The sequence below is a fragment of the Nerophis ophidion genome, linkage group LG06 (genome assembly GCF_033978795.1).
Source record: "Nerophis ophidion isolate RoL-2023_Sa linkage group LG06, RoL_Noph_v1.0, whole genome shotgun sequence".
Taxonomy (NCBI): domain Eukaryota; kingdom Metazoa; phylum Chordata; class Actinopteri; order Syngnathiformes; family Syngnathidae; genus Nerophis; species Nerophis ophidion.
The window spans coordinates 70,633,762-70,645,876 of record NC_084616.1 but is presented as its reverse complement, the minus strand read 5'-3'; positions in this window follow the sequence as shown (position 1 = coordinate 70,645,876).

Below are 12,115 nucleotides of genomic sequence, written 5' to 3'. Positions count from 1 at the left end.
CGGGCGGATCTCATCCACCCCCGGGGCCTTGCCGCCGAGGAGCTTTTTAACTACCTCAGCGACCTCAGCCCCAGAAATAGGAGAGTCCACTACAGATTCCCCAGGCACCGCTTCCTCAAAGAAAGACGTGTTGGTGGGATTGAGGAGGTCTTCGAAGTATTCCCTCCACCGATCCACAACATCCGCAGTCGAAGTCAGCAGAACACCATCCGCACCATACACGGTGTTGATAGTGCACTGCTTCCCCTTCCTGAGGCGCCGTATGGTGGTCCAGAATCGCTTCGAAGCCGTCCGGAAGTCGTTTTCCATGGCTTCCCCGAACTCTTCCCATGTCCGAGTTTTTGCTTAAAAAAAAAAAAAAAAAAAAAAAAATATTATGCTGCACCAATGACTGAATAAAACAAAAAATAAATGAAAATAAAACCAACAAAAACAATATAAAAACTATTTTAAAGGGTAAAATCAATCAAAACAGTAAAATAAAAATCAAAGTGTATAAAAAACACAGAGGACAACAGAGGACAGAGGACCACACAACTCACCTAGTGTTAAAAGCCAAAGAACAAAAGTGGGTCTTAAGACGAGACTTAAAACGCTCCACTGTGGAAAATGATCAATAGCACTCAGCGTGTCCCTGTGCATGTGAGCCACGATATCTTGTTTAGTTTTCTTGCCAGAGTGAGATGTTCTACTGTTTGCGCTGAGCTCAGCTGACACGGAAAAGCTAACCTGGGAGGTGTGAATAATTAGCGGGAGCATTCATTAGAAAAGGCCTTAAGCCCAAAGTGCATTTACAGTATATAGTATTGCTCTGGGGGTGGCAATATTTACTGTTGTAAAGAGCCTTATTGCTTAAGCTTAAGAAAAGTCATCTGGAGCCGCAAAACACAACACAGTAAAAAAACTTTAAAAGTTGTAATATTTTTAAATTTGATCTGTTGCAACAATTGCATACAACAAAAAGGAGCAGTGCACACAAGCACGGCATTTTTATATAAAGTCATTGAAAGCAATACTTCGAGCAACACTTTGTCAGGCTTGGACTTGGTCTTGGTTTGTTTTCCCGAGGTGCAAAGCGAATGGAGTTTAACACTAAAACTAAAAAAAAGGAACCGACAAAAAGCGCGCACAATGGCGGCACAAAAAAAACTGGGCTATGAAACAAAAGACTAGCACATAGGCTATAAACTACAAACATGAAACGAAAACACTTGCCCAGTGGCATGAATAACAAAAACGTACGTGGACAAAATGGTCAGCATTGCAAGGCATGGAGCAGATAATCGAGGGCGTGAATGAGGTGACCAGGTGGAAACTAATAGGTTGGCATGGAAACAAAAAAAACCAGGAAGTGCAAAACGTGACTGGATGTCCAAAATCAAAACATAACATGACAAAACAAAACATGATCCATAGGTGTGACACACTTCAAATATTCAACACATTTAATTGTCATATGAGCACACATGAGACATTATCCATGCGTTTGTTACGTCTCGTCTCGATTACTGTAACGTATTATTTTCGGGTCTACACGGTAAAGAATCTGGGTATTATCTTTGACCCAACCCTCTCCTTTGAGTCACACATTAAAAGCGTTACTAAAACGGCCTTCTTTCATCTCCGTAATATCGCTAAAATTCGCTCCATTCTGTCCACTAAAGACGCTGAGATCATTATTCATGCGTTTGTTTCGCCTCGTCTCGATTACTGTAACCTATTATTTTCGGGTCTCCCCATGTCTAGCATTAAAAGATTACAGTTGGTACAAAATGCGGCTGCTAGACTTTTGACAAGAACAAGAAAGTTTGATCACATTACGCCTGTACTGGCTCACCTGCACTGGCTTCCTGTGCACTTAAGATGTGACTTTAAGGTTTTACTACTTACGTATAAAATACTACACGGTCTAGCTCCAGCCTATCTTGCCGATTGTATTGTACCATATGTCCCGGCAAGAAATCTGCGTTCAAAGGACTCCGGCTTATTAGTGATTCCCAAAACCCAAAAAAAGTCTGCGGGCTATAGAGCGTTTTCATTTCGGGCTCCAGTACTCTGGAATGCCCTCCCGGTAAAAGTTCGAGATGCCACCTCAGTAGAAGCATTTAAGTCTCACCTTAAAACTCATCTGTATACTCTAGCCTTTAAATAGACTCCATTTTTAGACCAGTTGATCTGCCGTTTCTTTTCTTTTTCTCCTATGTCCCACTCTCCCTTGTGGAGGGGGTCCGGTCCGATCCGGTGGCCATGTACTGCTCGCCTGTGTATCGGCTGGGGACATCTCTGCGCTGCTGATCCGCCTCCGCTTGGGATGGTTTCCTGCTGGCTCCGCTGTGAACGGGACTCTCGCTGCTGTGTTGGATCCGCTTTGGACTGTGTTGGATCCAATATGTATTGAACTTTCAAAATATCATGTTAGACCCGCTTGACATCCATTGCTTTCCTCCTCTCCAAGGTTTCTCATAGTCATCATTATCACCGACGTCCCACTGGGTGTGAGTTTTCCTTGCCCTTATGTGGGCCTACCGAGGATGTCGTAGTGGTTTGTGTTGTGGTTTGTGCAGCCCTTTGAGACACTAGTGATTTAGGGCTATATAAGTAAACATTGATTGATATGAGATGACATGAATTTGAGTACCAGGCATCCTAAATCAGTAAGTCAAATATTTCCACTTTATCATTACTGCATGTTGCGATGAGTTGGCGACTTGTCCATGGTGTACGCCGCCTTCCGCCCGATTTTAGCTGAGATAGGCACCAGCGCCCCCCGCGACCCCAAAGGGAATAAGCGGTATAAAATGGATGGATGGATGGATGGTTTTATATTACTGTGTAAACACTTAAAGAGAAACTTCAATGGAAATACAACAGAATTAAACGTAATTAGACTTAGTTAATTTAAACTATAGTTAAAACAAATTGAACTAAAACCAAAAGTTGCAATCTAACAAACATCCATCCATCCATCCATCATCTTCCGCTTATCCGAGGTCGGGTCGCGGGGGCAATAGCCTAAGCAGGGAAACCCAGACTTCCCTCTCCCCAGCCACTTCGTCTAGCTCTTCCCGGGGGATCCCGAGGCGTTCCCAGGCCAGCCGGGAGACATAGTCTTCCCAACGTGTCCTGGGTCTTCCCCGTGGCCTCCTACCGGTTGGACGTGCCCTAAACACTTCCCTAGGGAGGCGTTCGGGTGGCATCCTGACCAGATGCCCGAACCACCTCATCTGGCTCCTCTCGATGTGGAGGAGCAGCGGCTTTACTTTGAGTTCCTCCCGGATGGCAGAGCTTCTCACCCTATCTCTAAGGGAGAGACCCGCCACACGGCGGAGAAAACTCATTTCGGCCGCTTGTACCCGTGATCTTATCCTTTCGGTCATGACCCAAAGCTCATGACCATAGGTGAGGATGGGAACGTAGATCGACCGGTAAATTGAGAGCTTTGCCTTCCGGCTCAGCTCCTTCTTCACCACAACGGATCGATACAACGTCCGCATTACTGAAGACGCCGCACCGATCCGCCTGTCGATCTCACGATCCACTCTTCCCTCACTCGTGAACAAGACTCCTAGGTATTTGAACTCCTCCACAAACAATCGACACCAAAATTAAGTGAATTATATTTATATAGCGCTTTTCTCTAGTGACTCAAAGCGCTTTACATAGTGAAACCCAATATCTAATTTTTTACATTTAAACCAGTGTGGGTGGCACTGGGAGCAGGTGGGTAAATCGTCTTGCCCAAGGACACAACGGCAGTGACTAGGATGGCAGAAGCGGGAATCGAACCTGCAACCCTCAAGTTGCTGGCACAGCCACTCTACCAACCGAGCTATACCCTTTTAAACTAAACTAAAGGTTTTAACAAGAAGGAATTGAACCATTGTTTCTCATCGTTTGTCATGTAATGCATGTCTGTTTTTTTCTCCAAATAATAAGGGACGTAAAACTTACTTCTTGGTCTTTGGTCTTTTACTTCGGTTAAAGGCCTACTGAAATGAGATTTTCTTATTTAGACGGGGATAGCAGGTCCATTCTATGTGTCATACTTGATCATTTCGCGATATTGCCATATTTTTGCTGAAAGGATTTAGTAGAGAACATCCACGATAAAGTTCGCAGCTTTTGGTCGCTAATAAAAAAGCTTTGCCTCTACCGGAAGTAGAAACCGATGTGCGCTGAGATAGGCTAGAGCGTTTTTATAGTCTTCAGCCGGGATTTGAACTATTTCAAAGTCTTTTTAATTTCTTTTAAAATGTTTGGTCTGGAAAATCTAGAAGAAATAATGATTTGTCTTTGTTAGAAATATAGCTTGGTCCAATTTGTTATATATTCTAACAAAGTGCAGATTGGATTTTAACCTATTTAAAACATGTCTTAAAAATTCTAAAATGAATTTTAATCAGGAAAAATGACTAATGATGTTACATCAATTCTTTTTTAAATTTTTTCAAAAAGATTAGAATTCCATCCATCCATCTTCTACCGCTTATTCCCTTTCAGGGTCGCGGGGGGCGCTGGCGCCTATCTGAGCTACAATCGGGTGGAAGGCGGGGTACACCCTGGACAAGTCGCCCCCTCATCGCAGGGCCAACACAGATAGACAGACAACATTCACACACACATTCACACACTAGGGCCAATTTAGTGTTGCCAATCCACCTATCCCCAGGTGCATGTCTTTGGAGGTGGGAGGAAGCCGGAGTACCCGGAGGGAACCCACGCATTCACGGGGAGAACATGCAAACTCCACACAGAAAGATCCCGAACCTGGATTTGAACCCAGGACAGCAGGACCTTCGTATTGTGAGGCAGACGCACTAACCCCTCTTCCACCGTGAAGCCCAAGATTAGAATTAGCTATTTTTTTTCGGTAGAATTTTTAATTTTAAAGAGTCGAAATTGAAGATAAACTATGTATCAAAATTTAATTTTAATTTTTTTCGTGTTTTCTCCTCTTTTAAATCGTTCAATTAAGTGTTTTTTCATCATTTATTCTCTACAACAAAAAAAAAGGAAAAAAAATGTACGACGGAATGACAGACAGAAATACCCATTTTTTTTTTTTATACATGTAGGTTTATTTATTAAAGGTAAATTGAGCAAATTGGCTATTTCTGGCAATTTATTTAAGAGTGTATCAAACTGGTAGCCCTTCGCATTAATCAGTACCCAAGAAGTAGCTCTTGGTTTCAAAAAGGTTGGTGACCCCTGTACTAAACTGGCCTGCCTATAGTCCAGACCTGTCTCCCATTGAACATGTGTGGTGCATTATGAAGAGTAAAATACTACAACAGACTGTTAAACAACTTAAGCTGTACATCAAGCAAGAATGGGAAAGAATTCCGCCTGAAAAGCTTCAAAAATTGGTCTCCTCAGTTCCCAAACGTTTACTGAGAGTTGTTTAAAGGAAAGGCCATGTAACACAGTGGTAAACATGCTCTGTGCCAATTTTTTTGCAATGTGTTGCCACCATTAAATTCTAAGTTAATGATTATTTGCAAAAACAAAAATACATTTTCTTAGTTGGAACAATAAATATTCATTCACCTAGCCATCCATCTATACAATGGATGGATAGGCGGAATGGCGCTAATCCCATTAGCTCCATTGTTAGCTGACTTATGCATGCATTTATTTATGAATTAGAATGCATAGAAAAAGAAATCCATATGTGTGCTTGTCTCACATAAGGATTGTGAATAATGGACAAAACTCCCCAAAATATTTAATGCATGAGGAGCGTGATTCTACTTTAGATAACTTCTCTTCTCAATTGATGCTCATTCGTTTTCTGTACTGCTTATCCTCATTAGGGCCACAATAAGCAGGAGCCTATCCCAGCTGACTTCAGCCGAAAGTTGGGGTACACCCTAGACCAGGGGTCACCAACCTTTTTGAAACCAAGAGCTACTTCTTGGGTACTGATTAATGCAAAGGGCTACCAGTTTGATACGCACTTAGATAAATTGCCAGAAATAGCCAATTTGCTCAATTTACCTTTAATAAATAAATCTATATAAATATATAAAAAAATGGGTCTTTCGTCCGTCGTACATTTTTTTCCTTTTACGGAAGGTTTTTTGTACAGAATAAATGATGAAAAAAACACTTAATTGAACGGTTTAAAAGAGGAGAAAACACACACACACAAAAAAATCAAAATTAAATATTGAAACATAGTTTATCATCAATTTCGACTCTTTAAAATTCAAAATTAATCCAAAAAAATTAAGAGAAAAACTAGCTAATTCCAATCTTTTTGAAAAAATTTAAAAAAGAAGTGATGGAAGATCATTAGTAATTTTTCCTGATTAAGATTAATTTTACAATTTTGATGACATGTTTTAAATAGGTTAAAATCCAATCTGCACTTTGTTAGAATATATAACAAATTGGACCAAGTTTATTTCTAACAAAGACAAATCATTATTTCTTCCAGATTTTGCAGAACAAAAATTTTAAAAGACATTTTAAAGACTTTAAAATAAGATTTAAATTTGATTCTACAGATTTTTTAGATTTGCCTGAATATTTTTTTTTAAATTTCAATCATAAGTTTGAAGAAATATTTCACAAATTTTCTTTGTTGAAAAAACAGAAGCTAAAATTAAGAATTGAACTCAAATGTATTTATTATTCTTTAAAATAAAAATATATATATACTTGAACATTGATTTAAATTGTCAGGAAAGAAAAGGAAGGAATTTAAAAGGTAAAAAGGTATATGTGTTTAAAAATCCTAAAATAATTTTTAAGGTTGTATTTTTTCTCTAAAATTGTCTTTCTGAAAGTTATAAGAAGCAAAGTAAATGATTAAATGAATTTATTTAAACAAGTGAAGACCAAGTCTTTAAAATATTTTCTTGGATTTTCAAATTCTTTTTGAGTTTTGTCTCTCTTAGAATTAAAAATGTCAAGCAAAGCGAGACCAGCTTGCTAGTAAATAAATAACATTTAAAAAATAGAGGCAGCTCACTGGTAAGTGCTGCTATTTGAGCTATTTTTAGAACAGGCCAGCAGGGGACTCATCTGGTCCTTACGGGCTACCTGGTGCCCGCGAGCACCGCGTTGGTGACCCCTGGTCTAGACTGGTCCCCAGCCAATTACAGGGCACACATACCTGTAGAGAAACCACCAATTACACTCACATTCATCCATCCATCCATCCATTTTCTACCGCTTATTCCCTTTCGGGGTCGCGGGGGGCGCTGGCGCCTATCTCAGCTACAATCGGGCGGAAGGCAGGGTACACCCTGGACAAGTCGCCACCTCATCGCAGGGCCAACACAGATAGACAGACAACATTCACACTCACATTCACACACTAGGGCCAATTTAGTGTTGCCAATCAACCTATCCCCAGGTGCATGTCTTTGGAAGTGGGAGGAAGCCGGAGTACCCGGAGGGAACCCACGCATTCACGGGGAGAACATGCAAACTCCACACAGAAAGATCTTCGAGCCTGGATTTGAACCCAGGACTGCAGGAACTTCGTATTGTGAGGCAGACGCACTAACCCCCTCTGCCACCGTGAAGCCACTCACATTCATACCAATGGAAAAGTGTGTGTCAATTAAACCAACATGCATATTTTTGCAATGTGGAAAGAAGCTGGAATATCCGAAAAAAAAAAAAACCCACGGGGAAAACATGCAAATATCTCAGAGAGATGCCCAAAGGTCTACACCAGGGGTGCCCACACTTTTTCTGCAGGCGAGCTACTATTCAATTGACCAACTCAAAGGGGATCTACCTCATTTATATATATCATTTATATTTACTTATTTATGAAAGAGACATTTTTGTAAACAAGTTAAATGTGTTTAATGATAATACAAGCATGTGTAACACATATAGATGTCTTTCTTTCACAAAGACAAGAATATAAGTTGGTGTATTACCTGATTCTGATGACTTGCATTGATTGGAATCAGACAGTAATGATGATAACGCCCACATTTTCAAATGGAGGAGAAAAAAAGTTGTCCTTTCTGTACAATACCACATGAAAGTGGTTGGTTTTTGGCATCTAATTCATCCAGCTTCCATACATTTTACAAGAAAAACGTTGGCGGCAAATTCCGTAGCTTGCTTGATTGACATTCACGGCACCCGAGGGTCTTGTGAGATGACGCTGGCTGCTGCCAGTTCATTATTATGAAAAAATGACACAGAGGGAGGCGAGAAACACTTTTTATTTCAACAGACTTTCGCGCAGTCCCTTCCGTCAAAACTCTAAAGGCCGACTGCACATTTCCTATCTTCACAATAAAAGCCCTGCTTCATGCTGCCTGCGCTGACAAAATAAGAGTCTCGGAAAGCTGGCGTGCACAAGTGATGTGCACGCCAGCTTTCTGAGGGATCGCTTGTGCACGCCAGTTTTCCGAGACTCTGTATTTAGTTAGCGCAGGCAGCATGAAGCAGGGCTTTTATTGTGAAGATAGGAAATGTGCAGTCGGCCTTTAGAGTTTTGACGGAAGGTACGGCGCGAGAGTCTGTTGAAATAAAAAGTGTTTCTCGCCTTCCTCTCGGTCATATTTTAATAATAATGATCTTGCAGCAGCCAGCGTCATCTCACAAGACCCTCCGGTACCATGAATGTCATTTAAGTGACGTCTTGGTGAAGATTGATGATCACTAATTTTTAGGTCTATTTTTTTAAAAGCCTGGCTGGAGATCGACTGACACACCCCCCGCGGTCGACTGGTAGCTCGCGATCGACGTAATGGGCACCCCTGGTCTACACGCTAACCAATGTGAAAAACTAGCGTTGCTTCGGCTTGTAATAAGTTGCAGCTTGTTTCTGGAGACATGTTTGTCTGCCTGCTGATGTGCCCATGAGCAGTGTTTTGTATACATTTTAGGGCTGTCAAAGTCAAAGCATTAATGGCTGGGATTAATCAAAATTTTAAAAAATGTGATTGGTCTGGTTAAAAAATCATGATTTAACAGGACTTAATGTATTTTCTACATCAGGGGTCACCAACCTTTTTGAAACCAAGAGTTATTCTTGGGTACCGATTAATGCGAAGGGCTACCAGTTTGATACACACTTACATAAATTGTATTTCTGTCAGTCATTCCGTCGTACATTTTTTTTCCTTTTACAGGAGGTTTTTTGTAGGGAATAAATGATGAAAAAAACACTTAATTGAACGGTTTAAAAGAGGAGAAAACACCCAAAAAATGAAAATTTAGTTTTGAAACATAGTTTATCTTCAATTTCGACTCTTTAAAGTTCAAAATTCTACCGAAAAAAAGAAAAGAAAAACTAGCTAATTTGAATCTTTTTGAAAAATTTTTAAAAAGAATTTATGGAAAGTCATTTGTAATTTTTCCTGATTAAAATTAATTTGACAATTTTGATGACATGTTTTAAATAGGTTAAAATCCAATCTGCACTTTGTTAGAATATATAACAAATTGGACCAAGTTTATTTCTAACAAAGACAAATCATTATTTCTTCTAGATTTTCCAGAACAAAAATTTTAAAAGAAATTCAAAATACTTTGAAATAAGATTTAAATTTGATTCTACAGATTTTATTAGATTTGCCAGAATCATTTTTTTGAATTTTAAGCATAAGTTTGAAGAAATATTTCACTAATATTCTTTGTAAAAAAAAAAAAAACAAGCTAAAATAAAGAAGTAAATTAAAATGTATTTATTATTCTTTACAACAAGAAAAATAAATTTACTTGAACATTGATTTAAATTGAAAGAAGAGGAAGGGATTTAAAAGGTAAATAGGTATATGTGTTTAAAAATCCTAAAATCATTTTTAAGGTTTTATTTTTCTCAAAAAATGTCTTTCTGAAAGTTATAAGAAGCAAAGTGAAAAAATAAATGAATTTATTTAAACAATTGAAGACCGAGTCTTTAAAATATTTTCTTGGAATTTCAAATTCTATTTGAGTTTTGTCTCCCTTAGGATTAAAAATGTCGAGCAAAGCGAGACCAGCTTGCTAGTAAATAAACAATTTTTAAAAAAATAGAGGCAGTTCACTGGTAAGTGCTGCCATTTGAGCTATTTTTAGAACAGGCCAGCGGGCGACTCATCTGGTCCTTACGGGCGACCTGGTGCCCGCGGGCACCGCGTTGGTGACCCCTGTTCTACATATTAACATGACCAGACAATGTTTATATCAAGACAGAATGTTAAAGCACAGATTAATTCTGTTTTTATCATCTTCTTCCAAGCTGATGGAGCACTTATTGCATGGGCATTATACAGCTAACTGATTCATTATTCATGACTCAGCAAAAGTAATAACGTTGCCTTTCAGCCAACCCTTCTTTTTGAGGGGTGTATACTCCCAGAGGTCTCCATTAGCAGTAAGGAGTCAGCAACAGTCTGTAGTGTAAAGGTAAGAGGTGGCTTTGAGGGCGATCCAGCGTCATTCCAGTTATTTGTGCTGAAGCATGCATTTACAGTGGAACTTCCATTAACAAACTTAATTGGTTCTTTGACAACAGGGGTCTCAAACTCAATTTACCTGGGGGTCTACTGGATGCAGAAACTGGGTGAGACTGGGCCGCGAGAAAATATTTCTTAAAAAAAACCTAACATGCACTTTTTAATGAATTCACCTTCTTTGAATGGCTTTCTCGCCCTAGCAACATACTTGCCAACCCTCCCGATCTTTCCGGGAAACACCCGAATATCAGTGCCCCACCCGAAAATCTCCCGGCGTAATCATTCTCCTGGTTTTCAGCCGGACTTCAAAATTAAGGGGGTGCCGTGATGGCACTGCCTTTATCGTCCTCTACAACCTGTCGTCTCGTCCGCTTTTCCACCATACAAACAGTGTATGAGGCTTCTGCAGACCCACGGAAGTGACTGCAAGACATACTTGATCAACAGCCATACAGGTCACACTGAGGGTGGCCGTATAAACAACTTTATCACTGACAAATATGCGCCACACTGTGAAACCACACTAAACAAGATTGACAAACACATTTTAGGAAAATATCCGTACCGTGACACAACAAAATCACAGCAGAACAAATACCCAGAATCCAATGCAGCCCTAACTCTTCCGGGCTACACTAGGGGAAGGGGTTGAGGGGGGCGGTGGTGTGTATATTGTAGCCCGGAAGAGTTAGGGTTGCATGGGATTCTGGGTATGTGGAGGGAGGTTGTGATTAGCACACTGCAGGTATGAAGATCAGCGACCCCGTCTGGGTGGCTGGAGACAGCGCACCTTCAGACGGGAGCGTGGCATGGGCAGGACGGCGAGACGCAGCTGGCAGGTGATTAGACGTCGCAGGTGGTACGCGTTAATCTAATCATCTGTTGTCTTTTTAACAGTGATCGGGCAGCAGAGGATGCGGCTTGTGGAGAGACTGAAAAGTCGATGAGCAGAGATTGAGTTAAAACAAATGTGTGAGATTAAAACCTGTCAAAACCTGACCCACTGGTTTCCAGCGTGCATCTGTGGTACTTGTGAGTAAAGAAGCTTACAGGGTATTTGTTCAGTTATGTTTACGTTGTGTTAGGGTGCGGATGTTCTCCCAAAATGTGTTTGTCATTCTTGTTTGGTGTGGGTTCACAGTGTGGCGCATATTTGTAACAGTGTTAAAGTTGTTTACACGGCCACTCTCAGTGTGACCTGTATGGCTGTTGATCAACTATGTCTTGCAGTCGCTTACTATGTCTTCAGAAGTCAAATCCAACATGTGGCTGAGCTGGCACGCTGTTTGTACAAGTCATAGAGAACGCTAAAGGCAGTGCCTCCTTAGTATTGTTGTTCGGGTGAAATTTGGGAGAACGATTACCCCTGGAGGGGCATTGAAATTTGGGAGTCTTCCAGAAAAATCGAGACATACTTGATCAACAGCCATACAGGTCACACTGAGGGTGGGCTCATAAACAACTTTATCACTGACAAATATGCGTCACACTGTGAAACCACACTAAACAAGATTGACAAACACATTTTAGGAAAATATCTGTACCGTGACACAACATAAACACAGCAGGACAAATACCCAGAATTCAATGCAGCCCTAACTCTTCCGGGCTACAATAGGGGGCGGGGTTGAGGGGGGCGAAGGGTGTATATCGTAGCCCGGTAGAGTTAGGGCTGCAGGGGATTATGGGTATTTGTT